General features: G+C 34.4%; 1 long non-coding RNA gene across 1 annotated transcript; it reads left to right on the top strand.

Annotated features, from left to right (window-relative positions):
* The first annotated feature begins 618 nt into the window (after positions 1-618).
* Positions 619-26,753, top strand: LOC117064437. The gene is made up of 4 exons (XR_004429457.1): positions 619-686; positions 11,175-11,256; positions 21,282-21,341; positions 26,662-26,753. It is a non-coding gene; the product is annotated as an uncharacterized LOC117064437 (long non-coding RNA).
* Positions 26,754-27,774: the final 1,021 nt, after the last annotated feature.

The raw sequence follows: 27,774 nt of genomic DNA, 5'->3' as shown, positions 1-27,774 counted from the left end.
AGTCACTTCAAAATATTTTTACAAAACTATAGTAACCAAAACAGCATGGTACTAGCATAAAAACAGGCACATAGACAGGTGGAACAGAATAGAGGACCCAGGAGTAAATCCACTTATTTATAGCCAATTTATTAATGACAAAGATTCCAAGAACATTGGGGAAGAAACAGTCACTTTAATAAATGGTGCTGAGAGAATGGAACATCCATATACAGAGGAATAAAACATGATTTATTTTTAAAGGTTTAATGTAATTCTCAACCCTCTCCTTCTGCCTCCCCTTCCATAAATACCCATTTTTCCCTGTGACACAATCTATCATGGGGCTTTCAATAGCATTTTTTTAAAAATGCTTTTTTCAGTCTTTAAGTTGATTTTTTGTTAATACTTGTTCCACTGATTTTATATGAAATAATGGCAAACACTCAACTTTTTATTATTGAAGTCTTGTAGTTTCAAAGAATGACTGCTGCATATTATTTGTCTGGAAGAAACAGGACCCTAACAGAGTTTCTAATGCTGAGAATCCCCTCTTAATCAGGTTAGCTCAAGAATGTAGTCAGTCACCACTCATCATGGAGAGTGTTGCAACTTTGCCTTTTCAGAAGCTTCTAGCTGCCTTTTTATGCTTCTCTCCCACTCTCCAGGAGTTCTCCCAGAATAATATGCTGAGAACGTTGATAAGGGTAAGTCACTATTAGTGGAACTGTCAACCTGAATTGTCTTCATACAGGACAATTTGGCTGTAGCTTTGAAAGTCAAAATGGAAAAGGCTTTGTAATCCAGCGCTCTGAATATTGTAGTTATTCTAGAGAAGCACTTTCATTTTCTTGGGGTGGGGTAGAAGCAAGATAACATATGTGCTTGGACATTCATTGCATAATTATAATTGTAAAATAAAGTAACTAAATGAATTTCCATATAAGAAGATAAGTACAATAAATTATGATACCTTCATAAAATGAAATATTCTATAGCCATGTAAAAAGACAATTTTATAAATCTCCCTGTGGTAGTTTTAAGTGAAAAATTCAGCTATAAAATAATGTGACTAAGGAAAAAGGACATATATAAACACACATACATATACACATACACATATACATATATCCATTGTTATATATATATATGTTATATATAATTACTAAATACCTTTGGAAATTAAACAGACATTCATCATTGCTTTCAAAGAGAATAACTGATTTATCTGGGATCAAAATAGGGAGGAAGGGAAGTACACTATTCACTGTATTCACTTCTATATTGTTGAATTTTGATCAATGTGTATTACCTATTTAATAATTAATAAAGAAAATAATATTAAGAAAAATTATAAATGATTAAGAGATGATCTTAACACAGCATCATATTCCAAAGGAACTTTTATAAAGCTGAGGATTGCATAGATCTGCATATTATGCCTATCATGTAGTCACAGATAGGTGATTTAAGGTTCATATAAGGTTGGGTAAATTTTTAGCTCTCTTCCAAACAGGGATCATTTTATTGTCCTATATACGTCAGCATTAATACTTTATTTGGTTGCACTATACGCACGTTTGTATAGATATAACTGCACATAAATATTGCATATGTATGAATACATAATGGCATATTTATATCAATGGAAATAATACCACATAAACTATCTCTAATGTCAAACATTCATGATTAGGCTTTTTATACATACGTGATAAAAAGAATAATCATATCATTGAAAAAGTCAAAAGAAAGAGAAATTACATACTATGATTGACCTAATCACCACCTTTCATTTTATATGTTATTTCAGGACATAGTAATAAGGGCATACATTATACAAATTGTTGTTTTTTTTTTTGGCTTTCTTGATTATGCATTCCTTACCCCATCCAGTCCAAATTCTTCCTGATAAATTTAGATTACTCCTGTGTGATTCCTTTTTGTTTTGAGATATGCTTCGGTGATTTCCAGTAGGCATAATGTTTATCCTTTTCCATCAATTTTCTATTTTCTTATCTAAAAAATTGTATGCATCAATAAAATACACTAAACTTCACATGTTGTTTTGAAAACAAAAAGGGAATATAAGTTTAGAATAGATGCATATTTCTGTTGAGTAGACTTTTTTATTATCATGAAATGTTCGTTTACCTCTGGAAATATTTCTAACCATAAATATCTCCCTTTTCAATGGTGGTAGGGTAACACTGGCTTTCATCTTGGTTAGTATTTCCTTGGTGCATTTTTAATCTTTACATTCCTTTTATTTTTATATTTTTGTGTCCTTATATTTAATGGTGTTTCTTATAATCATGGGTTAGCTAGTTTACTTTCTTCTTTTTATAATCCAGCCTATCAATTCTTATTTTAGAGAGAGGATTTAGTCTATTTTAATTAAATTACAAATACACTTTTACTTATATCTAGCATCTTATCCTTTGTTCTATATGTGTTCACATGTATTATTTTTTCATAGTCTTGCCTTCTTTTGAAATAATTACAAATTTTATAATCATCCATTTGCCCTCTAATAGCTTACATGTTATTTATTTTTTTAGTTCAGTTTTACATTTATTCCTTTTTATTAGAATATTTAATAAAAACTATTTTATCACTTCCACACCAAAGATTTTGCAACCCTTATGTACAATGTATATTAAAACCCCAAAACCATTATTGCTATTATTTTAAACAGTGTCTATTTATTTATATCTGGTTATTTATATCATACTTTAAAAATATATTTTTGCCTCATCTTTTACCAGGGGTTATATTCCTTCTCACTAAATGACTTCCTTTTGTGTTTCTTTTCATGTGAGTTACTCTGATACAAGGTACATCATAGCCAGAAGCAAAAGTCTTATTCATTTTTCATTCACTTTGAGTTCAATAAATTTTTATCTGGTATGGCTCTTCCTCCAACCAAGAGGAAGGATGGGGAGATAAGAAAGAACTGTTTACAGCAGAGCAATGAAAGTAGATCTGAAAAGAGCAAATTATATTCAAAGTTGGAATAGGTACTCAGTAGAGACACATTTACATTTGAAGAAGTATAAGTAGTATAGTATAAGTATAGTATACTTACAAGTATTATTTGAGGAAGTATAAGTAGAGGGCAAGAGTAATAATGAAAGGTGACAGAGGACCATGAGTACTGATTCTGGTAAGTGCAGATCTGGATCCAAAGTCCAAGTTACCTACTTATAGTCTTTGTGGCATTAACAGGAAGACAAAACTTGTCTAAGTTTCTGGTCTTAGTCCCAAAATAAGAAAAAAATAATGTTTTATATTATGAGATGGTTATGGGAATTAGATAATAATGTATTCATCACTTAATGTGATGCCTGCTATATAATTGAAGCTTTATAAATCATAGCAATCATTTAAAAAATCAAGAAATGTTTAATGGACATAGATAGCATTGTGGTTGATGTTAAAACATAATTAGATTTTCATCGGAAAGAGATCAGAAGAAACCTGGCTGTTGAAGAGCCAGCAAGAATAATGACTTGGGTTATGAAAGAGACTACCATGTTCAGGGCACAGCAAACAGCTAACACTGCTGAATCTCTGGCCCTGACTCTGGAGGATGGTCCCTTGGAGCTTCATTATGGAGAATTTGCGTGCTATGGAGAGGTAGTAATTCATGAGGCAGAAAGCCTGCAGAGGACTGTGTGCTAAGGGGGTTAAGCATCATTATAGATCCTTGAGCAAGAGTGTACACTTGTGACCATGTCTTACTGAGTTATACGTGTCTGGGAGAATGTTTGCTATTAAAAGATGGAGTAGTCCAATCTTCTAGTTCTCTGATCCTCTGCCCATAACTCACCTCCCACTCGACTGCCAGTCACCTTAGTTGGCTGAATAGCATTAACATTTCCACAGAGAATAAAATGTTTTGTTTATTTTCCCATAGAAGATTTTTAGACCATTTTATTTCCCAGTTTTTCTTCCACAACACCTTTTCTTACTGCATAAAACTTGGGTAGAAACAGACATTCTGTCTTTCCCTCCTCCATTCCTCCTGGCCTCTGTTTTTTTTTTTTTTTTTTTTTTGTTAGACAGAGTCTCACTCTGTCACCTAGGCTGGAGTGCAGTGGTATTATCTTGGCTCACTGCAACCTCTGCTTCCCGGGTTCAAGCAAATCTCCTGTCTCAGCCTCCTGAGTAGCTAGGACTACAGGCCCACACCACCACGCCCAGCTAATTTTTGTATATTTTAGTAGAGATGAGGTTTTGTCATATTGGTCAGGTTGGTCTTGAACTCCTTACCTCAAGTGATCCACCCACCTCGGCCTCCCAAAGTGCTGGGATTACAGGTGTGAGCCACTGGGCCAGGTTTCTTCTTGGTCTCTTAAAGAACAGAGGCTTCTGCCTTATTTGTGCATGAAATATAAACTCTGCCACAGTTGGTGTTAAAAAATCAACTTTGCAAATCAAAGTTTGATAGAGGAAATTATGGTTTTGGTTTTGCCAACCCAGTAGACAGCACCTTCCATAAAATGACCATTTACTACCTGTGGTGATGAGCCAAGCTTTATGGAATCAGAACATGACAATCCAAACACTTGGTTTTGGATGTGGAGTGGGATTAAAGCCCTGATAACTACCTTTAATCTTTATAATTTCTCTGCTCCTTCGGCCTCCAAGAATCTACAGAATCCTGACACACTTAGTTCAGGTACTCTCAGGCACCAGTTCTAAGAGTGATTTCAGGTAGATTAGAGTTGGTTAACTGATTCTAAGGCATTCAATTTCTTTTCTGTTTCAGTGAGTTTACTCCTTGCCAAGTGGGTCAGTGATTGGAAGGAATCATCAATTTCTTCTAGATCTAATTCAAGTTGATTTGCTAATATTCAGTAAATACATTGAAAAAAGTAATAGGAAGTGACTTCAGGAAGCAATGCTCTCGTTGTCCATGGGGTAGAGGACAGGAGATGTGGGTAATACTTTTCGGGAAACATTTAGGAAGACCGTTTCCGAGACTTGCAGTTTTCAGAGTAATGTGAGCAGGATGGTGAACGCTCTGAAAACTATTAAAAGAATAATAACTGGAGGAAGAGGCCTCTACAGGGAGAAAGGAAGACTGTTTTGCCAAATGACAAGAGAGCCATTACCAAATATATACAAAGGGCTGTGAGCAGGAACAAGCTGGCTTATTCAATGTTGCTGAAAGCCAAAAGGCAAAAAGTATAGATTGATGGATGTGGTCAGCGAAGAGACAACAAGAATCAACCAGAAATGGAAAAGGGATGTAGGGAATCCCCTGAGAGAATTCAGCCAGGCTACATGGCTATTCATTTATGATGGCTTAACTGATGTTGCTACATGTAATTAGACCAAATCACCTTGGTTATCCTTTCCAACACTAAAGCACTGTTTTTAAACCATAATATACTTTGGCACATGACAATTTCTCTTCTGTCATACCTAAGACTTCTCCTCTTTTGTTCTTCTTTTATTTTCTTAAAACAATTATAAAACCTTCTTCTTGGCACCAACTGGGATTCCTCAAGCCCCACTGTGGTATTTTTTTCAAAGTATATTCAAGTTCCCTACAGAAAAGTAACCCAATTAGATTATGAACAATATACAATTTATGCACATAATCCCCTGCTCTTAGCATACTCAAACAAGTTCCCTGGGGATAAGGCCCAGGGATATGCATTATAAGAAGTTCCATCTGAGGATTCTTATAACCACTTAAATTTGAGGATTACCATCCCAGTCTCTTTCTCTCAAGAATTTTCAGTACTTGTGATTTTTTATAGAAGGTCAGTAGTGTCTAATTCTTTCCTCTTAGAATGGGAAATTAAGATTCAGAGAAATAAAGTCCTGGTCTCCAAGTATTTCTGGTTAATTTTAGTTGCCTCCCACTCCTGTGCCAAATGGGCATCTCTGTTCCTCTGTTCACATGCAGGGTGCAGAGGATGCTGAGTCTCATGTTCTCTCATGATGAGATCCTAAAACTAGAATATAAAAAACTTTCATTGCCTTCTTTCCCTGAGAGAGATCATAAAGCTGCTACTGCCAGGAATAAGGAAGTTCAGCAGGACTGGTATCTGTTAGTGCAGTACCTCTCAATCTGGGCTGCACATAGATACAAGTGAAACTTTAAAAACAAATACCTAAGTTGGGTCCTACTACAAGATAATTAAATCAAAATCTGTTGGATTGAGACCATATTATTTCCTTTCTAAAAAGATCCCATTCAAGCATCACAGCTCTTGTGCTCCCATAGCACTTAGTATAGAATGTTATTTTTGTACTGATCACATATTTTTGTAATCACTTATGTATTTATATCTATCTCCACCCAACTTCCCTGTGAGTGAGACAGTGTCATCACAGTAGATAGTAGGCAGCCAGGACATATGACTATTTAAAAATAAATGAAATTATACTATAACAGATCCTTGAAATTACACATGCTCTAGAATAATCTGTGGTTTGGCTACTTCTCATCAAAGTTTACTTTGTGGCTCCTGGGAGGAAATTTCTGAAGTTGCTTTGCAAGCCTCTTTCTTCATTTGTGAAGCTAAAGAATTGCTCTAGCGTATTTTAATTACAACTAAGAAGCGTTCTTTTGATCAAACATTAATAAAAATTCTAAGTCATAAACAAACTAAGATTTATCACTTGTCCTAAGGTTGACACTGCTATTATTCTCAATTACTCCTGAGCTCACACACATTATTCACTAAGTGTCCCCAGAGTAGGGAAACAAGGAGAGAGTTCTGCTATAAGAAGGAATAAAATTCTTCCTGGAGTTACATTTTTGTATACTCAAAACATCTCTTTGGGATTTTTTTTTTTAATGTATATATCTACAGCACTCCCCAGACAAGATAATAGCATGTCTGGTGAAAAGTCCACCTAAAAGGAGATTGTGTTAGGGAGCCAGCACACACTTGAAATTGTAAAACAAAAGTTAATTGATCCACATTGTGGCTCTGTTCCTTATTTAGAGAGAAGAGGGGAGTGGGAACAAGAATTGGGATCTGTATGCCAGTTGGCTTTGTCTGGTGGACAGGGAGGAAGTCAGCAATCAGCCCTCCTGGAAATACCACCCCAGGAATAGTGGAAGTGGTGGCACTCTTTCCTATAGTTTTAGAGCTTGCTAATAGTATCATTCTCCTAAGAAGTAATAAATTGGATGCCTATTTTGAATAATTGCAATATTGTTAGTTCCTATTTATTAAATAACTTATATATACCAGATACTTTCCTAAGTACTTTAGCACATTGGCTCATATAATCCTCATACTATTCTTGCAAGGTACCTGTTATTATCTCAGTTTTACAGGTGAAGAAACTGGCACTTATGAAAATTAAGGTTGTGAGTTTTTTATGAATTTGCCCACAAGTGTTTTAGCACATGCAACTTTGCCTGTAAAATACAGTGATATAATTAATTTGCTTGAACATGTGGTGGAAAGTACCAGGAATATATAAATAGGAATATTGTCAGTAGATAAAACGGGTTCTATGATGACCAGTAGGTGAGGACTGACTTGTGAGACAGGCCACAGATACTAAAACTGATGTCTGGCAAGCCAGAAAATGTCAGATCTCCCCTCTACTCACCCGATTAGATAAGCATTTTGATGTTCAACCATTGGCTCCATGGTATCTAGTGGAGACTGGACCAATCAGAGAAGCATCCCAGGGCCTTACAAAGATTATAAGGAAATTCTGCTGATAGTTGTTCAAGTGAAAGAGAGATTTTTCCTCTGTGGGGTAGAGTGTCTATCAGATAACTAGATGGGGAACGTTCAGTCCCACAAGGCCCTTAAACTGAACACAGAGAAGGAAGCTCTTCTGCCATTTCCACTGTTGAGAGCCAGATATGTGTTCCCTCTCATGATCGGGAAGGAAGCACAAGATAGCTATCTAGGATATGACAATCTCTTGGCAGTTGCATTGGGAGGGAAGTGGGTGTTTCTGAAGCCCTTGCAGGGTGCCTGATCTGTGAGAAGAACCTTGACTCACTGAATGACCTACAGAAGAGGACATTAATTAATGTTGCAAAAAAGGGAATTTTACCACTAGTTATTGTAAAGCCACTGGGCTGCTTTTCAAGACATTTTATCTTTATTTTGTCCACTTATTTCCTCCCTTTTGAACTTTAAAAAATCTTTTCTTTCTTCCCTCTAAAATCTTTCTAATGGGCAGTTATTTTCTTTACTTTTTTTTCCCTAGTCTTTCCTTTCCTTATTTCTTTTCTCCTTCCTTCCTTCTTTTCTTTTCTTTCTTTTTCTTTCTTTCCTTCCTTCCTCCCTTCTCTTTCTTCTTCCTTCCTTCCTTCATTTCTTTCCTTTTCTTCCTCATCTCCCCTCCCTTCCTCTGCCCTGCCTTCCCTTCCTTCCTGCTTTCTTTTCTCACTCTTCCTCCCTGTCATCCTTTCTTCCTTTCTCTCGCCCCTTTTCTTCTCCCTCCTCCATTTCCTCCTCCCTTCCTCTTTCTTCCTCTTTTCATGTCACCATGTGTATTAATCTGATAGGACTGTCATAACAAAATACCACAGACTGAATAAACAGCAAAAATGTATTTCTCCAGAGTTTTGAAAGCTAAAAGCCCAAGATCAAAGACATTGTTTAGTCCAATTTCTCATGAGATTGACTTGGAGATATTTTTGACTTGGAGATATTCACTTTTCACTGTGCCTCAGATGGCCCTTTGTGTGTATGTGAGTTCCCTAGGGTTTCTTCCTTTTTCTTACAGGTACATCAATCCCATCAGTGTCCCATACTTATGATCTCATTTAATCTTAAGTATCTCTTTAAAGGTCTTATCTTCTAAACCAGTCATATTAGGGGTTATGGCTTGAACTATGAATTTTGAGGGCACATAATTTAGTTCATAGCACAATGTTTGAATTTTCAATTTTGGGGCTTGTATATTTTCATCCTGTAGTTTGAACAGTTTCAAGTATTATATACATACAAGTAGCCACATATACAATCTAAGTTGAGTATCCGCCCTTAGTTTAATCTCCCATTCATTTTTTTTTTTCTTAAGGAGAAAGACACAATATAGAAAGTAACCTGAAGCACCAACAGGTTAAAGCACCAATAATTTTTAGTATGAAAATGAGAAACTCGTAAGAACTGCCCTGTTCTACAAGATTAAGTGGAAGGGATCCGAAAGGAGTACAAACCAAAAAGACGGGGATGTGCTGGAGTAGGCGCAGGCACAGGGTACAGGCTGCTGAAGCAGACAGTCTTGAGCCTGAATCCTAGGTCTACAAGTTGCCAGTTGTTTGGCCAAGGGCAAGTGAATGTTCAGTCTTAATTTCCTCATTTACAAATTGGTCACACCAATCTGCTTTGAGGAGACATTGCAAAGACACAAAAAACACGGATAACATACATGTGTGCATGTACACCCATGCTAAAATGTCTGATGCGGAGTAAGAGCTCAAAATAGAAATCCACAGACCACAATTTTAGAAAACATTAAAGACCATGTAGATTCCAATGTCTTACAGACACAATCTTGACACCAGGCCCACAGGCAATAGGTGTGCAAGCCCAAAGCTTCAGAGGAAACATCAGACTTTCACATTCAACATAAAATAAAATTTTCAGTGCAGACATTGGCACTTGCTCTACATCTTATCGGGGCCCACAGAATAAAGAAGCTTGAATGAATGGCCCTTTGCGCACACTAAACTGAAGGCTCCTTGTGAGCAAGAATGCTGTTTTGTGGATTATTGTATGCCTAGAACCTAACACAGTACCTGAACATAGATGCTGGTGGGTATTTATGTATAACTGGATGAAGGCATACTCTACTCACAAAGTACTTTACTGAGTTTTGCAGCTTACATAAGAAGCTGTAAAATAAGACTATGACAAAGGCCTTTCTCTATCCTAAAACTGAATGATTCTTAGAAGTTGTTCAAAGTTGTACTAGAGTTTACTTCACTAACAAAATATAACCCAAAGGCTTACAATAAAAAATGACCAAGGACTCTAGACAAAATATGTTAAAACTTTGTCCTTTCACATCCCATGATAAATGTAGCAGCAAATATGCTTCTTAAAATAATCTTAAAAGCCCTACAGTAGAGTTGAAGAAAAATTAGGTTAGAAAATAATTTCTGATGGATGAGAATCACCAATTTTCCAGCAATCAGAAATAAGGTGCACAATTTCTTCCATAATATCTGCCATTAAACTATTTCAGCCTAATATTCTTAACAGAAGACACATATCAGGCACAAGAGACGATTTATATCACCAAGATATTGACCTCGGCAACGATTCTTACATGTAATATAGAAGAACAGATTACAATTTGGAGGGATGGTTGCCTCGAGTCCAAGAGAAGTAAATTTCCTCAGCTGAATATTGCATGTAGCTCTCCCAGGGGGAAAAAATCTATTTCTAATTGCAACTTTTAACATGATTTGCATGACCTAAAACACACTTATAAGACCCAGCCATCATTTTCATGCCTTTGATTTTAGGTAATTACTTTTACAGCTGAAAGACTTTCACTGTCTTTCATATTACTTTTGGCCATAAACATAATAACTTTTGATTTTCAGCTTCTCTCTTCTTAAGAGAAAAGGAAGAATGTTTTCCCAAAACCAGCTTTCACAGGGAAAATAATTGCCCCAAGCTAATTAGAAGAGGGGCTGGTTAATTAATGCAATCTGGGTTGTGGGTGAGGTGGGAGGATGGGGGTACATCTAATGCAGTTGTGAAGTCAGAGTCACTTAAATCCACTAGTTCTATCCAAAATGATTCCCCAGGAGTGGATGGGTGCTATCTCTCAGAACACTGCTACAGATCCCTAGGACTGGTCACCCTGCTTTCACTCATGTTCACTAAATCCATCCTCTACACAACAGCCTGTGATCTTTTAAATGAAATATCGGTAACTTCCCCTGACATTTAGAACAAAATTGAAATTTCATCTCATATTCTACGTGCTCCCCACAATAGAGCTAGGACTCCTTTGGATAGGAAAACTCAAGAAACTTACAAGACAGAGGGTGTTAGCTTTGGATCTATGTCTATGGCCATAGTTGAACAGGTTTGACCAGGAAACATGACTAGCAGGGTTCCCGGCGGCAACTCTTCTGACAACTTCTCTATCTGCCCATTTTTTACTCTGTCTCTGTATCTAGAATATCTAGTATTATAAATCTCTGATAAACTTTATTTGCATTTTCTTTCTAGTTGGAATTGCCCCAAGGCCTTGCACCAGGAGCAAAGACTTTGCTCCTAAAGCAGACATTCAGATCTGGAAAATCTGAAAGAAGTATAATTTTTATTCAGGTTATCTTTGCATGGAAATCATTTGCATTTTATCTTAGTATTGAAAATTGAGAGTGTAGTTCAACATTTTTTTTTAAGCCTTAGGAAGAAGCATTTAATAATGACCTATGAATGGAAACTATGTCTGTGTGTAGGACAGTGGCAAAACAAACTGGTGGATCCCCATGCTATTATCAGCAAGACCCAGAGATCTCTAGAACAAAATCAGTCTGACCCCTAGAAACATATCAACAAAAAGCACAAGCCAAGGAACTGCTTCTAGAGCTACCAGAAGCTGTAAGATGAAGAATATGTTCTCCCATGAAATATTTGGAGCTCTGCTGATGTCTTTATTTTGAACTTTGGGCCCCCAGAACTGTAAGAGAATGCATTTCTATTTTTTTAAGCCAAGAGGTTTGTGGCAATTTGTTAGGGCATCTTTAAAAAACTAACAAAGCACTTTGTGGATGCAAGCAATCAACTGGGCATGCAAAGAAAGCTCCAGAAACGCCCCAAGGGGCAAATTCCAGCCTTGCCACTCACCACCTGACCTGCTAGAGGCCCCTCTCATAGCCTGTCTGTCTGCCTCAAGGTCTTGGCATGGATTAATCTATATTATTAAATCTATGTTATTAGTCTTAAGAAATTACCCTTGGGATTTATTGATTTTCCCCATTATATGTTTGATTTCCTTTATTTGTCAACTTCTGCTTCTATCATTTTCTTCCTTCTACTCTTCTGGGAGCATTAGTTTGGTGTCACTTCTAAAATTTTTAGATGAATTTTTATTAAATTTATGATACATGTTATTTTTTAAGTGTTTTCCCTCCTTTAAAATGTATTCTAATTTTCACTGATAAATAAAAATTGTATATACAGTCACCACTTTATATCCTTGAGAGATTGATTATAGGATCCCCTTCAGCTACCAAAATCTGTAGATGCTCAAGTCCCTTATGTAAAGGGCATAGTATTTTTATATAATGTATGCACACCCTCCTGTATACTTTAAATTATCTCTAGAGTACTTATTATACCTCATATGATGTAAATGCTATGTAAATACTCTTTGTACTATATTGTTCTTTATTGGTATTAGTTTTTATTGTAGTATAATTATCTATTATTACTTTTTTGAATATTTTTAAACTGTGGTTGGTTAAATTGCAGATTCACACCCTAAAAATACAGAGGGCCACCTGTATTTATCATGTACAAAATAACGCTTTAATATATGTACAGATTGAAAGATGGCTATGTCAATCTAATTAGCATATATAGTACCTCATAGACATCATTTTTTTTGTGATGAGAACACTTAACATCGACTTTCTTTGCAATTTTAAGTATAAATATATTATTAGCTATAGTCACCATAATATACAAAAGATTTCGTGAATTTATTCCTCCTTTGTATGTTCAGCCAACCTCCCCAATCCTCCACATCAACCCCACCATACCTCTTGTAGTCACCATCCTATTATCTGCTTTTATGAATTTGACTTTGTTAGATTCCACATATAAGCACATTTGTGGCATTTGTCCTTTTGTGCTTATTTCACTTAAATTCTTAAATGATTAACTTCTCAGGTTTATTTTTTAATGTATACATTTAAAAAATATAAATTTTATCTATTCATAGCTTTATCTGAATTTCTTAATTATTGAATGTTGTATTTTTGGTTGCAATTATGATATTCATTCATAATATCTTTTTAATCTATGGATTGCTTAGACACATATTGCTTAATTTCCAAACTTCTGCCAGTTTCTGTTAGTGTATTTGTGATTAATTTCAAACTAGAGAACCAACTCTTCAGTATTTCAGTTATGGAATATTTGTCACGATTTGGGTAATGGCTTAACAGATAGTCCATTTGGTTAAACATCCTATATGGTCTTGAAAGTGATTTGTATTCTGAAATTTTTGGGTTCAGTGCTTGTTAAGTTTGTCCAGGTATGTCAAGTTTGTGATTTTGTGTTTCAAATGTTCTGTATTTTACTGATTTATTTTTTACCCTCTCATATACTGAGAGAGATGTGTTAAAGTCTTGTACCATAATCATGGTATCATTTCCTATCTATTTCTCTATAGTTTTGTTTCATATATTTTGAGGCTACAATATTAGATGCACATGCATTTAGAATTTTATATTTTCTGGTGAATTAACTCTTTGATCATTATGAAATTATCACTCCTCGTGACAAGAATAATGATCCTTGTCTTAAAATCTGCATTTCTTTTGGTTAGTGTTTGTATAGGACATCTTTTCTGATTCTTTTTCTTTCTACTTAAGGGTCTATTGCAACAGCAAATACGTGAGTTTGTCCCACAAATATGATAGGCAATATTGGTTTCCCCAAAGATATGCTCAACTCTAATTCCCAGTACATATGAATATTACTTTATTTGGAAAGAAGAATCCTTGCAGATGTATATAAGTTGAAGATTCTGTAAGAGAACATCTTCAAATAACCAAGTGGATCTTAAATCTAATAACAAGTGTCTTTATGAGAGACAGAAGGGTAGAAAACAGGGAGGAGAAGGCCATATGAAGTTGAAGACAGAGATGGGAATTATGTTGCCACAAGCCAAGGAACTGCTTCTAGAGCTACCAGAGACTGTAAGACGAAGAATATGTTCTGCTGTGGAATATTTGGAGGTCTGTTGATGTCTTCATTTTGGACTTTGGGCCTCCAGAACTGTAACAGAATACATTTCTGTCATTTTAAGCCAAAAGGTTTGCAGTAATTTGTTAGGGCATCCTTAAAAAGCTAATAGGGCATTTTGTTGCTTCTGCTTAGTTAGAAATATTTAGACTACTGTTATAAATATGATTATTCATTATTAGTATCAAATAGCTTACCTTTTCTTATCTATTTGACCTGACTGTCCATGTTCCCTTTTTTCTGCTTCTTTGAATTCTTGTTGATTGAGTTATTACATTTTTATTATTAACTTTGCCCTGTATTAACTTATTATAGATTATTTTATAGTTGTACTGGTATGCTAGAGATTGCATAATGTATCTAATGAATAAAGTTAATACTTTATTGACTTCCAGGCAATTCAAAATGTTTCAAACACTTTAACACTATTTCTCTTCTGACTTTAGTATTACTGTTGTTTTATACTTTAATTTTGTGTATATATTAAAGCTCACAACATCTTCATTTTTGTGGTTACTATCAATATTTATTTAGATTCATTCATATAACTTTCATCTGACTGCCTTTCCTTCATGCATATTCCACCTTTCTCCTAGGCTCTTTTTTATTCTGCTGAAAGAATACTTACCTGGTAATTTTTTCATGTTGGTATCATTGTTTTTGCTATTTGGTTTGATTTTAGCTTAAATCTGCTAATAAAATTTTTCTGAGTTTGACTAAAAATATTTTTGGCTTTTTAAAGGAATATATATGTATTTTTTTCTTTTGCATTGTTTTGGATAGACAATTTAAGATTAGTATTCATATTCCTTTCATTAATTAAAGACATCATTCACCTATTTCCTCTCTTCTGCCGCTCTCATTGTGGCTCACTTGAAGGTAATACGGACTTTTCTATGTCTATTTGTAAGGGTTTCTTTCTTTTGGACTTTAATCATGGTGTTCTTGTGGGGATTTTTGGGGAATTTTTCCTACTTCAGTACATTATTATTGAATATGAGCCTTGATGACTTACGTCTGTTTGGGGAAAATTTACTACCACTATCTCTGTCCCCTCTTCTGTCCCCTCACCTCTCTGGATTTCAATTCCATGCATACTAGAAGTTTATAATAAATTCCATATGTGCTTTATGCTCCTTTTTTGCAATTTTTATAATTTTGTCTTGATGTGCATCTACCTGTGTGTTTTCCGCTTATATGTCTTCCAGGTCACTAGGAAGAAATGTGCTTTCAGCTTTTCTATCTTCTAAGTCACCAGGTCTCTCGTGGTCTGTGTCTAACCTGTTAGCATATCTATTTATTGATTATGATTTTGATAATTTTATTGCATTTTTATTTCTATTTTATTTTACTTACAGTTTTTGTTGCCATCTGAAATTTACAATACTATTTATAATTTCATAAACACGTTAAGGTTGGTTTTCTCATTAAAACATCATAAGCCTAATTAGCCTATTGTTGCAGTCTCTGTTGATCTGTCTCTTTTATCTGTCACTTTTTTCCCTCATGCTTTTTTTCATGCTTTGTGCTCTCATATGGGTTTCTTTACTAGTTGTTTTATTTCTTCATATCCAGACATCAAATGTGAAAACCTATAGAGATAATACAAGGCATTTACTACAACCATCTCCCTCCATATAAATTTTACTTATGTTTTTTAAAAAGCAGCTGTGCTAGCAGAACTAGAAATTCCAGGTCATCTTAATCTCTACTAGGGATTGAGATGATTTAAAAGTGGACTTTATTTTATTTAAGGGCTTGTCTATTTCCTCTGCTCCCTTCTCCATGGATGTATCATTATTGCAGTCACGACCAAAAGCTGAGGTATTTATCAGGGCTTTTCCTTTTGGTATCACATCATCCCTACAAAAGCGTCAGAAGTTGTATTCAGCTTCTCAGCCACTGATTTAAGAAATGGAATTTAGCAGTTTCAAATCCATGACATCATTGCATTTTCTCCTGCTGTAGATCTCAACCACAAAACTCCTCACTTAGCAGGTCTTCAGTGCATTCCAAAGTTTTCTCTCTCTCTTTCTCTTTCATCTATTTATATTTTTCTTCAAATTACTTGGTAGTTATAAGAGGGCACGTTAGTCACAAGCAATGAATTAAACCTTTGCTAGAAAAGACCTTGTTACTAATTTTATTAAATATAGTCAAATGCCTATTTTACTGCTGTATTTTCCAGCTTACTTTAAGCTAAGTATGTTGACTAATGAAATGTAAATAGAAGATATTTGTATAATTTACAGAAAAGCTTTTTACAAGAGTTGAGTCAGCACATTTTGTCCCACTTTTTCATGCTGTCTAGAACATGGGCATGATTTCCTTCATTTTAAAAATCATCTTGAATCATGAGGCACATTTGAAATGCAAGGTATGTGATGTGAATGGCAGAAAAGAAAAATACCAGAAGACCGAATTTCCAATAAATGTGAGTCTGTGCTACTGGCACTTAACTTTCATCTTCTTAAGGCTAATGATATTTCCATACTTTGTTATGAGTAGCTGAGTAACACTTATACCTGAATACAATTTCATAAAACTATTCATACTGAACTAATTATGTTATTCTTATTCTGGGATAAACACTTTTTTTTACTTCAGCAAAGCAACCAAATTTCAATTTACAATAGTGGAACTCAGGACATATTTTTCCACCAAAACATCCAACCAAGTGTAAGTGAATGGCCTGGCCTTAACACATTATTTGCTTGTAAGTATGCTTATCTAAACAAGTTGTTTATTATTCTATTTTATCTAGCATATTACTTGCTATTTTCTATTATTATTTTTCCACCAACCTTGTCTTTGGTGTCTTCTCTTCATCTTTTTTCTGTCATATTAGGTTTGTTTAGGGTTCTATAAATATTCCTTCTACTAATGATATGAGTTGTATGACAGCTAACAGCTCACATTATTTACAGTCTTCACTTTTTAGAATAAAACAAGAAACAATCAAGTGCAGTGATTTACTCAGCTGCAGGATATAAGGCACTCCAGTCCTATTAAGGAAGAATAACTGTTATGATTATTTAATGACATACACACTGCCTGTTATTAGCTATTTATTGATGTATGAATACTTGGGATCTACTGCTTCTAGTGCCAGTGAGAACAACACATTTTTCAATCAAACCTAATTGACAATGCTAGTATATTGAGAAAAATGTAATGCTTCTCATTAGATTTATTGGATGGCACCATTCTTGCCAGATTTCATATTGACATGTAATCTATATTAACGTCAAGGTGATAGATTTGTAGTTGTAAGATCAAGCCTTATCTGTAATGTTCCAATCTACAGGAACAAAAATTTGCAGGAAAGTAGATATGTTGATAATATATAGTAAGTATACTATATATAAATTGATATATATACATAGTAATTTGTATACATACATATATATGAATTATACTTTGGAGGAATCAGGAACCTGAAAAGTGTTGCTTCTTGGGAGTCTGTCTCTTGTGGTCTTGGAGTAGAAACCAGATATAAGCTAGAAAAAGTATAGCTTCTCTAAATGCCTGCATGTAGTCTTTACTGCAGGATTATCAAATGAGTTACAAATGGAACAAGGTATTAGAGATGAGTGTCTAAGACATCCATGCATGATAACTAAGATTTAAATGACACATTTATCAGTGAACATAACCCTTCAACTGATAATATCCTTAATTTTGAATTTAGTGAGAATTATATTCTGCATTGATAGGTAAATATCTTTGAGGACAACTCAAGAGTAGTCACATTCTGGCATCATCACCAAAGGTACTGGGATCTTCATCCCTCTGCTAGATATGGGTTACAAATACTCAGTCTTCCAAAAAAAGATTCACTGAATATCTGTACTACTTTTGGGGGAAACACCACAGATATTAATACGAATTGTAAATGGTCTTTTCCTTGAGCCTTGTTTATTCCATGTTTGGGGCTGTTTTCATTGTTGCCATTGTTGTTTTTAATATTACTGCATTTTTTATGTCTACTATGCATTAAAATAAATTATTTAACCTATTTTTGGCTTAATTTTCTCTCTGTAAAATACAAGATGATAATAGTATCAATTTCATAGGGTTGTGAAAGTTCAATAAGTGAAAGCATGCCATTTAGTTAAAACAGAGCCTGAAAGTAAAGTATGAGAATGAATGATCACTGTCATTATCATTATCAAGCTGATTATAGTCATAATCATCTTCAGCAGCACTATTTATCATTTATCTATCTCTATTTATCTATTATATATTAAATCTCTATTCACCTCTACATCTATGTTCATCCTCATCAGTGATACTCAGCCTTGAGTATAGTTGAATGACAACAGGGGAGAATTTGTTGCCTCAGCAAAGCAGTCTTGACATAATATCTTTCTGACTAGGTGGCAAAGGCTTATTCTGTTTGCATGTATTGAGTGAATGAAACTAATTGCTACTCTGTTCACAAATGTTTGGACTATGAAATGGCCATGAGCTAAAGGAAGCCATATATGCTGAAAAAATACATAACGTGTTAAAAGAAAACCTGTAGGCAAAATAAATGTAACAGGGTTCACTTGAGCATTAAAAAGTTCACAAATCGGGCAGCACTCAAAAGCAGAAGAGGTTCAGAGAGCTCTACTTTAGCTGCCTGAGCAGCAGGCTTTTATAGACTGAATGCAGATTTAAAGTATGAACATCACTTGATTGAGTAAAGTGAGGCATTTGCTTTATTTGTGTATGGCCCAGTGGAAAGCCTCTAGTAAGACAACTAATAGCTGATTGTGAATGGCTCAAACTCAGTTTAATTCATTTGTTCATTTTTTTCAAAATTAATGCATTATAAGGAATGCCTTTAAGTTAAGTATCAGTTTATTTGTGTAAGGATTCTGGGTACGGAAACAATCCCAAGCTAATGGTTTTCTGCTTATTTTGTTTTAACCAAAGGTAGAGATAAAAAAAAAAAAAGAGGGGAAAAGAGAGAGCTTGAGAGAGGCCAGCTATGGCAACCCCCTAACTGGTTTCTCTTTTCCCTTGAACAATATTTATTCTAATCCTAAACTTATCTTGCCATTTCTCCTCATCCATTGCTCAGTGTCTCCATTAGCCTAATTCTTCAGTCATCTACTTTAATGCAAAGAAGATAATAAACACAATAAGGTTACCTGACTGCTATAATAGCCCCTATATTTATTTATAGGCTTCTCTTCAGTCCCACCTACTTAAGCTAACAGTCAAATCTTCTTTCTTGAAACCACAAAGGTACCTTATTTAGCCACTATGTTTCTACCCTGCATAAGTGAAGACAAATCACGTGCATATATATATATATATATAATATATATATATATATGACAGAGTCCCACTCTGTTGCCCAGGCGTACGGTGGTGGTGTGATCTCAGCTCACTGCAACCTCTGCCTCCTGGGTTCAAATGATTCTCCTGCCTCAGCCTCCTGAATAGCTGGCATTACAGGTGCGTGCCACTACGTCCGGCTAAATTTTTTGTTTTTTTGTTTTTGTTTTTTTGTATTTTTAGTAGAGACGGGTTTCACCATGTCATTCAGGCTGGTCTCGAACTCCTGACATCGTGATCTGCCCGCCTTGGCCTTCTGAAGTGCTGAGATTACAGATGTAAGCCACTGCACACAGCTTGCATCTCATATTTTTATCACGAGAACCCTAAACTCAATTCATATGCCATCATTTGCCCACTTGAGGCAATATAGATTTTAAGAAAAATTCAGACGCCTAAAGATGAAATTGTCTGAAGAGTAGAAGACTGTCAACCTACCCATTTGAACCTTAGAGAAAATATGTTTCAGATTAAGCATGAAACAGTCCATGTAAATGATTTTGAGTCATAGAGCGATCCATTCATCTCCATAAGCATTTAAGATGTAATTTTAACATAGATTAGAAATTTATATTTAAAGATGCTTCTTGGAGACACCCCAGTTGGATCTGAATTGGGTTTTACATGACATGTCATTTAAATTTCTCTGCTTATTTAACTTCTAACACTTGGCAAATGCATTCCCAGGAAGCAGTTACACCTTCTCCAAATGCCTCAGCCCTTGGAATAGAAAAAGCACTAGAATTTTAAGCCAAGTTTGGGCACCCACACAAGACAACATGGCATCCAACCTGAAAATGTGTCAGAAGGAGTGAAAGAATAATGTATCTCAATGTATCAGAATACCACATATTCAGCAAAATATAGGTCACTGGTGGTTGCATGTACAGGGCAGGGTGGATATCAATCATTTACTAATTAACGTTCAGTTCTGCCTCATCCCTTACAAAATGGACTATAGAGACCAGGAGAGCTCCATGACCCAGAATATCATAATTTAGCTTTTTTTTCCTTCACTGACTAATAGAAAAGATGAAAAGATAAAAAATATAGATAAGATGTGGGGATTTTGCTGTGCTCTTGTTTAGAAGCCTGTGTGCAGAGCACAAAACTGCAGTGCCAGGTATCTGTACAACATCCCGTGACTTGAGAGATAAGTCAGTGTTATGTAAACAACTATTATATCTGCTACACTGTGCTTAGGACTTTGAATTTATTCAAGTCTCTATTTTTGAATGGTATATAGTCTTAGCAAGGAGGCAAGACTAAACTGTGCAAAAACAACCAGGATTCAGAGTACAATGCAACAGGTGGAAAGTGTCAGAAAACGTTGCCAACAACGTCATTCTAAACAAGATTAGTCAACCATCTTATGTGGATGTAGGAGTTTGGAAAAGGACTGAATTCAAGTATAAAGAATCTGTTTATCTGATAACCAGGTGCCGTGGAGTAAATCCCAATCTCCCACCAGCAACAGGCTTATTTCCATGTCAAGGTTTTCTAGAAAGAAGGATGCATGCATTCATTGCTACATGGCTCTAATGACCTTTGTTTGTTGCTAGCGTTGTATGTACTGAGTCTGAGTTTTTTCATAGACCTCAGCTGTTTAACAGGAGTTGTTCCTGTAGAGTCTTCCCTCCACACCTTTAGCTGTGCCTGTCTTCTCACCTGGAATGCTTTCTCCTTTCATTCCACCAATTCTACTTTTTCTTAGTCTGCATCCTGCAAGGCCACTCTTAATTGTTTCTTCAGTGGAACTTTCAATGGATGATAGCAGCCTTTTGTTTTCATTTGTTTTGGATTTTAATCTTCACTCCCCTCAATAGATCTTTAAAATTTACTTTTTATCAAGTGATTTAATTTTACTCATAATCACAAAGGAGGTCTTTTCTTTTCATTTTGCACAATCTTGTGTCAAGTTTTGGCCAATAGAACAGTTGTGGAAGGAATAGACGTATTTCTAGTCCTGTTTCTAATTAAATAATAAAGCAAATTCATTTTATGATTCTTTTCTCTGTTCCTTTCAAGGTAACTTCAGAAGGCCTTATAAAAGATATGCAGTAGGAAGAAGAAAATCTAGAACCCTGAGTGAGTACTGTTGGAAGTTCTACCCAGGAAATCTCTGAAACTAGCAACATCAAAGTTAAATTTTATCCCAATGAGAAATAAACTCTTCTTTTTTAAGCCATTGAAATTCTTTAGTATTTTAAATAATAATAGCAAGTATTAATTATCCTCAGTGATAGACTATTTTCTCAGCTTACTCGTTATATGTTAATGCATGAAAAACACTTAGAACCATGCTTAGCACATCCTAGGTGCTTCATAATGCTAGGTGTTATTATAATTATTATCTTACTACTGTTATTACTAGTGCAACACATTCAACTAATAGTTAGTGAGTGCTCACTTATACTAAGCATGCTCTGGGTATTGAAGAAAATAGTAAATAATCACTGCATTTGTTTTTGAGTTCACAGTCTAGTAAAAATAAAAACAATAGCAATAAAATATCTAATCTTGCCTAATGACTGTCACTATTCTATATTTTTCTATTTATTAACTCTTCTATTTTTTAAGATAACTTAATAATTTTATCCCCATTTTGCAGTTGGGGATACTGAGGAAAAAAGAGATTATACATAATGTCCAGTGTTACAAAGCTGGTAATTAGCAAGGCCAGGATTTAAACCTAGTGATTCTAATTTCAGTGCTTATGGTTTTATATTTTATGCCATGCTGCCCATGAGAATTAAGTGAATTAATGGAGCTGTGTACAGAATGGAATAAAGACATTTCATTAAGGAGTGACACCGGAACAAAGTTTGACAGATGATTAGAAGTTTACCAGGTGCACTATAATGTTAAGGACGTGAAAAATAAATTCTTTCCAATTGATGCACCAGTTGATTAATTGATTAACGGTGTTAATTGTATAAAGCATTGGTCTGGGTAGTCTAAAAGGTATAAATTAGTGATGACTCTTGGTTTTAAAATGGAGAAATTCAACTCAAATAGTACTTAAGGAAAAAAGCTTTCATGAGGTCATGTGCAAGTCTTCATACAGATACCTCCCCGAAATAATCGGTAAAATGCCTCTGTTTGATTTAATTCTGATAAAGTTCTTTTTAAAATACGGAGTGTAAAAGAAATGGACCCCGATTACTCAAGGCTCATAGTTTATGGGACTATTAACTTCTATAGAAAGAAGACTAACGCAGAGACATTTTTGTCATCCTATTCTTCCTCCTGGACATATAGGAAGACTCATTTGTTTAGCCTTATTTTCATATTGCTGAAGTCAAATGATTGACCTCTAGTCAATGAGTGGTAGGAGGAAATGGTCTAAGTCACAAATAGTCCTGTCTCTTAAAAATATTTATTTCTAAGTCTTCCAATTCTTTCACCCTCAGGTGCAGTGACTTTAGAAGCCATATATTTCATGTGACCAACTTATAAGCAGGAGTATGACCCAACCCAAATTGGACTTCCCTTGACCTATAAATATGTCTATATATTTTTAGGCTAGTAAGATGCTGGTGTTTATTTGTTGCTGTGGTATATCCTACCCATCCTAGTTAATTCAACCATCTGAGTAATAAGGTCTCAGAGACAACTCTCAATGGACTGACTCATCTTCTACACCAAACTCTGAATGAGATACAATAGCCAGGAATTTGGAATAATCTGATTGAAGAGGCCCAGCTTGGAACTGAATAAAAATAAACCAAATAGAATATTGAAGGATTCGAATGCAAAGGAGTTAAGATTTTTTTAAAAATATGTCCACTATATATCATAGCCTTTACTTGTCTTGTAGTAGATAACACATACTAAATGTATCTGACTTTCCTATACCATTGTTAATGTACATCTGCATTCTACTAATAACTGGAAAGACAATCTTTCTGATAATAAGCCTGTGGTCTGTTTTCATAGTATAGAGCCATTCATCATTTTAGCTCAACAAGCAAATATTTTCTTTTTCCTGAAATATTTCTTCTCACCCACATCATATTTAATGTCTAGGAGTTAATGCTGCCCAATTTAGGCATTTAATTCAAATATAGAAGGGCTTTACATACATTTCTTATTTTTTGCTAACACTATCATTGGACTTTGTTTTTATTAACTATTAATACATTTGACTTCAAGAAAAATTAAATTTATTTCCTTGAAAATCCCATGACAGTAGAAAGTTAAATTGAAGGGATTATGATTGGTATTGCATTTGAGGAAATCTTATCTGCATTAATCCTAATATGGGTCCAATTTTTATTACAGAAAATTATTTGCATTTAGGAAGTAGGTAGTGAATGTCAGAATTAAAATGCACAGAGAAATCCAGTTCTTCTTTGTATTTGGGTTGTATAGTACAATTGAAGAAATCTTCAAAGGCATATAATTTTTCTCACTTTAAGTTTCAGACTTTTGGGAAAACTCACCTTTTACAATTAGGCACCATCTGAAAGATTAGCTCCAGCTGTAATATAGAATATTCTTCTTTTCTTAAGAAGGTGTTTTCTTTATTCTCCAAAACTCCTACTAGAAATGGACACTTTATGCTGTAAAGTATTTTAGAGTAAGAGGCAAAGAAATCAATAGTTGCACATCTACATCTGAATTCCCAGAGCAGTAATAGAAGCAATAAGTCCATTTGCAGGAAATTCAGGGAAAAAAATCTCAATTGGGATCAGGATGCTCTAAAGAAACTTCATGAAATAAAGTGGACTTAAAATGGCATCAAACATGGGTTTGTAAAAAGAGGACGAAAATAAAAGGTAGTGCGTTACTTCTGTTTGAAGCATTGAAGCATATGCTGGCACAACAGATGGCAGGACTGCTTGAGAAAACATAGGCAGGAATATAGGAGAAGCACAACTAACATATTTGGAGTAATAAAAGAATGCAAATACCTGAATAATTGCACATTTATTATTATTATTAACACTGGAAAGTGTATTCTCAATAATCTCATCCCAAGATTCTCTGTGACTTACTATTACTTAACATGCATTAAATAGTAATAATTTATAAAACATAGTAGTAGTCAGCTCTTTACATGAAATAGCACATTAGTACTCATAAGTCTGTGAAGTAGGAGCTACTATTACCTTTATGTATGTATGTATGTATGCATTTAATGTATTCAGAAACTTTTCAAATTAATGGAAACAAAAAATGACTAAAATAAACACTCATATTCACTAACTGCTGTTTCTTTCATTACACACATGTAAACACGCATATCCTACACACACACACACACACACACACACACACACACACACAGTCCATTTACCAAACCATTTGAAGGTAGAGTGCACCCATAGTAACACTTCGAAATGTGCTTCTTAATTATAAGAATACTGGAGAATTGATTTCCCAATATCAAGGATATTTGCCCAATAAACCACACCACTGATATACATGAAAGATTAGCATTCATTCAACTAATTTTTAAAATAGCAGATTTTTTATCTCCAATTATTTGAAAAAGCATACTCATTTTTTCTTTTTAAATTCAGGCTTCAGGAAAAATTCATAAAATTACTTTGGCTGTTATGTCTCATTAGTCTTCCCATCCAGTGTTGACTAGATCATATTTCTCATGATATTGAATCTTTTTATGACTCTGGGTCAGTTATTCTACAAAATAGTCCACGTTCTTCATTTGATAACAATTTCATAATGATGATATTTAGGTTGAATATAGTGTATTTTTGGGAAATGCCCTAAACATTCTACGAAAGAAGCTCAAAGCTCAAAAGTCATCTTTTGATGCCTAAAGGAACGTTTATTTTAATCATTTTTGTTTCTAGTAGTTTGAAAATAAATTTTCTATGATTCCCTCACTACTGCTGCCTTTTTCTTTCTTTCCCTTGTCTCTGACACCCCATAACATGTTTACCTTCTTTATCTTGTACTATGGAAGTATGCATAGCAACTAATTGGAGTTCTCTGTTTAAGAGCTGGAAATGAGTGCTGAGAAGTTCCAATAACTGGGCTTAAGATAGCCCAACTCACACAAGTAGTATTTTTGGAGTAATAAAAGAAAGAATGCAAGATACACTGACCAACTCTTCATTACTTTCTGCAAGGTTGGTTTCATTAGAAGATGGAGCAGAGATGAAAGGGTGAATCTCTTCATAGCAAGGCTTAAGAGTGTAAAATTAATTCTAGCTGATTTAAATTTCATGCATTAAAAAGAACTGCAAAACATTCACAGCCTATAAATGAATATTTTTATAAATATTAAAAGGGATTTCTAAAATTGCATGCAATTAAATAAGCCAGAAGAAAATTTTAAAAATTTAACTACATAAAACAATAAAAATCTCATCCATTTCAAAACACATAAACTAAATTAAAAGGCTACTAAAGCTAAGGAGAATCTTTGCCAAAATATTACAGACAAAATGGAGTATTATTCTGTACAGGACTTATATTTCATCAAGATTCATACCAAAACCCTGATAGGTAAAGTAGGAATAAACAATAATGAGATTTACAGAAAAAAGTATATATGACTGAAAAATATATGTCAAAATGTTAAGTTTTATGTTAGAGACATTAAAATGAATAAAACAATGAAATATTTTATCTAGCAAATACTCAAGGACTAAAAAATTGGTTGCAATTGTGCAAGAAAATTGGCACTTTCACATACTCATGGTGGGAATTTAAGTGTTCTTATTGCTCTATAAAAATAAATTAAAAATATTTTGTCAATACTCTTAACAAAATCTATATCAGTTAACTTATTATTTCAATTTATTGGAATCTATTCAAAGACTCAAAAAATCTACCAGAGAATCACATAGAAATATTCCATGCAACTCACAATCAAAGCAAGTAATGTCTGAAGAAATTCTAGTATAGCTCCAAGATGGCATAAAACTGTACTAACTAGTTAGATATTTAAAAGAAAGTATTTATTGAATTTTAAAAGTTCATAACTTATGAAATATAAATAAATATATGATATAAATATAGTGTAATAGTAATTATAAATTATGTACACATTATTTTATTAAATAAATGTTCTAGGTTTAACTCTAAAAGTACGCTTTTGAATTAATTTTTTTCTTTGTTTTATTTTTTCTTTGTTGTGTCTTCCAAATTACTGCTAAGAATCGTGTCTGCATTACATTTGAAATTTGTTTTTCAAGTATAAATAAACATAGAAAAATAAATTAGGGACTGCTGTCAGATTATGTTAGCAGTTAGAGAGTGATTTCTTGCTAAAAGAGGTGTTGACAAACACAAGTAAGGTGACATCATTTGGTCAAGCACTTCAGTTATTGAAAGAGGATTACGTGCATTAAACCTCTCTTTTCACTTCTCTGCTGTTTAACTGTCTGACATATGACTGATATCTCAACCATATGCATGTGTTCACTTGCAGGTTAGCCTGGTGGGAAGGTCAGCCTCAGCTGAAGCCTCAACAGGCAGCTTGGATGCTTCTTGACATCTACACTAAGGTGAGTTCAAAGTGGGGAGCCATCAGTGATTGATTATCTGTAATACCCGTGGGGATTTTCATGTTTCACTCTGTATTCACTTCTCGCTGGCATAATAAAGTCTTTCCAAATAAACACAACATTTTTTTTTTTTTTTTTTTTTTTGAGACAGAGTCTCTCTTTGTCACCCAGGCTGGAGTCCAGTGGCGTGATGTCGGCTCACCGCAACCTCCGCCTCCCGAATTCAAGCGATTCTCCTGCCTCAGCCTCCCTAGTAGCTGGGATTACAGGTGCATGTCACCACGCCCGTTTAATTTTTCTACTTTTAGTAGAGACAAGGTTTCACCATATTGGCCAGGCTGGTCTCGAACTCCTGTCCTTGTGATTCACCCACCTCGGCCTCCCAAAGTGCTGGGATTACAGGCGTGAGCCACCGCACCCAGCCAACACATCTTAATATTATCTTCATTTGTAAAATGCCTAACTTTTGCTCATCTTAAAATGTCATTGTGTTTTGTCAGCTGCAATGATTTGGGAAACTCGGATATACTCTCTAACTCTTCATTTCAAAATTGATACAGAAAATATGCAATCTAAATAGTGTGAAACTTATTAAAGAAAATGAGTTTGTATTCAAAAAGCTTCCCACAATTACATTTCCAGACACAGGTAGCTTCACCAGAATTTTGTAGTAAACGTTTGAAGAAGAAATAATGTCAATACTGTTTTCCAACCAGAAAATAGAATAAAAGGGAGAATTTCTTACACATTTTATAAGAACAGAATAATTGAATAATTCTAATACCAAAACTAGACAAGATCACAAGAAAATAAAAATACAAATTAATATTCATCATGAATATACACGCAGAATTCTTAACAAAATAGTAACAAATCAAAAGAAACATATCATAAGCAAAGTTTATCCCAAGAATGCAAGATTCTGTTTATATTTATAATTAAGTATAATTTTCCACATTAATAAAATATAAGCTACATAAAAATATAATCAATAATCAATAATGTAGAAAAGGCATTTCACAATGCCAATACTTTTA

The sequence above is a fragment of the Trachypithecus francoisi genome, unplaced genomic scaffold, assembly GCF_009764315.1.
Source record: "Trachypithecus francoisi isolate TF-2019V2 unplaced genomic scaffold, Tfra_2.0 Contig01579, whole genome shotgun sequence".
Classification (NCBI taxonomy): Eukaryota; Metazoa; Chordata; class Mammalia; order Primates; family Cercopithecidae; genus Trachypithecus; species Trachypithecus francoisi.
This window is presented reverse-complemented; position numbering and strand designations above follow the sequence as displayed.